Below are 2970 nucleotides of genomic sequence, written 5' to 3' on the forward strand. Positions count from 1 at the left end.
TGCAGATGACACCACCCTTATGGCAGAAAGTGAAGAGGAACTCAAAAGCCTCTTGATGAAAGTGAAAGTGGAGAGTGAAAAAGTTGGCTTAAAGCTCAACATTCAGAAAACGAAGATCATGGCATCTGGTCCCACCACTTCATGGGAAATAGATGGGGAAACAGTGGAAACAGTGTCAGACTTTATTTTTCTGGGCTCCAAAATCACTACAGTTGGTGACTGCAGAGCCATGAAATTAAAAGACGCTTACTCCTTGGAAGGAAGGTCATGACCAACCTAGATAGCATATTCAAAAGCAGAGACATTACTTTGCCAACAAAGGTTCATCTAGTCAAGGCTATGGTTTTTCCTGTGGTCATGTATGGATGTGAGAGTTGGACTGTGAAGAAGGCTGAGCGCTGAAGAATTGATGCTTTTGAACCTTGGTGTTGGAGAAGACTCTTGAGAGTCCCTTGGACTGCAAGGAGATCCAACCTGTCCATTCTGAAGGAGATCAGCCCTGAGATTTCTTTGGAGGGAATGATGCTAAAGCTGAAACTCCAGTACTTTGGCCACCTCATGCGAAGAGTTGACTCATTGGAAAAGACTCTGATGCTGGGAGGGATTGAGGCAGGAGGAGAAGGGGATGACAGGATGAGATGGCTGGATGGCAACACTGACTCGATGGACGTGAGTCTGGGTGAACTCCGGCAGTTGGTGATGGACAGGGAGGCCTGGCGTGCTGCGATTCATGGGGTCGCAAAGAGTCGGACACGACTGAGCGACTGATCTGATCTCTGATATTCCCAAAACTTTCTGAAGTCCTTAAATATTTTCTTGCAAGACTTTTTAAAATATTTTTTATTCATTATTTTACCCACTTCTATATAATTGGTGCATTCTATGAGTTAAGTATCCAATTTTTGTGTATAAATTTAATACAAATAATATGTAATTGTATTTAATGAACAATTCCTTTTCATTAAAAAAAAATTTGCCATGGATTTCTTACATTTATTTACCTTCAAGATTTGTCCCCTCTGCTGGCTCAGATGGTAAAGCGTCTGCCTACAATGCAGGAGACCCAGGTTCGATCCCTGGGTTGGGAAGATCCTCTGGAGAAGGAAATGGCAACCCACTTCAGGACTCTTGCCTGGAAAATCCCATGAATGGAGGAGTGTGGTAGGCTACAGTCCATGAGGTTGCAAGGAGTCAGACAGGACTGAACGACTTCACTTTCACTTTTCATTTTCTTAATTTAAATCCTCCCTACTCTGAAAATTTCCCAACCCCCACCTCCTCTAAATCAACTCTGGGTCAAGGAATTTTATACAAGTGAATCTTCTGAGAAGTCAAGAAACAAAGTGGAAAAAATAGAGAGAGAGACAAGGGAGAAAAACCAACAAATTTTATATAAATAGATAATTTACCACCGTGGGCCACTGGGGCAAGATCTCCCTGGGGACCATGTTGATCTTGTCTCATAAATATCTCACCTGAAACTGGGGAGGCTAAGGTATTATCCAAAGAATCTCAGAGCACTGAGGAAAATGTCTACATTGAGGCGATGAGAGACACATGCTTGTGGTGGGAAACTGTGCTTGTGACTACTGGGTAGAGAAATTAAAAGAGCCTTCCTTCTATGGCACCTTTTAGCAATACGTAATTGGGTTTTTCAGTGAATATTAATATTTTCTGAACATCTTCACTTTTTATTAAGCTTCCCACAACCATCAAATAAACACAGCTCTGTAAAATGAAGAAATAGATACCCAGTGAATGTATATATTTTAGTAAAAGGATGTAGACTCTAATTGCTAAGATACTATTAAGACTAATATTTTTATGCCTAGTATTTCATGCTAACTTGATTATTACAGGAAATCTAAGGAAAGCAGGAAAGATATGTATCAAGAATATGAATCCTCATACTACTCATTTCCTCTTTTACTTGGACTCAATATTCCTCTTTCCCACGGTCACAAACTCAATCTGTGCCCACCTGAAATTAGAGAATAATATCTATAGTTTTCTAATATCTTCAATAATCTCTCTGAAAATTGGCTTCATTTTGTCTTAGACATAAATTGAATATTCATTATGGAAATTATTTCCTCTTTAATTCTTCAAAATAAAGGTTATTTGTTTTTCTTTACCCTCTGGCATGTACTTCAGATATTTTTGTTCCCTTCTGTTACTATTTATATTATGTTCTCTTTCATTCTATCAGTTCAGTTTAGTTGCTCAGTCATGTTCGACTCTTTGTGATGCCATGGACTATAGCACACCAGGCTTCCCTATCCATCACCAACTCCCAGAGCTTGCTCAAACTCATGTCCTCAATTCGGTGATGTCATCCAACCATCTCATTATCTGTCCTTCCCTTCTCCTCCCACCTTCAACCTTTCCCGGCATCAGGCTCTTTTTCAAGGAGTCAGTTCTTCGCATCAGGTGGCCAAAGGATTGGAGTTTCAGCTTCAGCATCAATCCTTCCAATAAATATTGAGGACTGATTTCCTTTAGGATGGACTGGTTTGATCTTGCAGTCAAAGGGACTCTCTAGAATCTTTTCCAATACCACTGTTCAAAAGCATCAATTCTTTGGTGCTCAGTTCTCTTTAATGTCCAACTCTCACATCCATATAGAAAGTGAAAGTGAAGTCGCTCAGTCGTGTCCACCTCTTTGCAACCCCATGGACTGTAGCCTACCAGGTTCCTCCATCCATGGAATTTTCCAGGCAAGAATACTGGAGTGGGTTGCCATTTCCTTCTCCAGGAGATCTTCCCTACCCAGGGATTGAACCTGGATCTCCCGCATTGTAGGTAGACGCTTTACAGCCTGAACCACCAGGGAAGCCACCTCCATGCATATATGACTACTGGAAAAACCATAGCTTTGACTAGATGGACCTTTGTTGATGAAGTAATGTCTGTGCTTTTTAATATACTGTCTAGGTTGGTCATAGCTTTTCTTCCAAGGAGCAAACGTTT

General features: G+C 40.8%; 1 non-coding gene across 1 annotated transcript; it reads left to right on the plus strand.

Moving 5' to 3' along the window:
- Positions 1-1013: 1013 nt before the first annotated feature.
- TRNAC-ACA (transfer RNA cysteine (anticodon ACA)) lies at positions 1014-1088 on the plus strand. The gene has a single exon. It is a non-coding gene; the product is annotated as a tRNA-Cys (tRNA).
- Positions 1089-2970: the final 1882 nt, after the last annotated feature.

Source organism: Bos javanicus, chromosome 12, assembly GCF_032452875.1.
Source record: "Bos javanicus breed banteng chromosome 12, ARS-OSU_banteng_1.0, whole genome shotgun sequence".
Classification (NCBI taxonomy): Eukaryota; Metazoa; Chordata; class Mammalia; order Artiodactyla; family Bovidae; genus Bos; species Bos javanicus.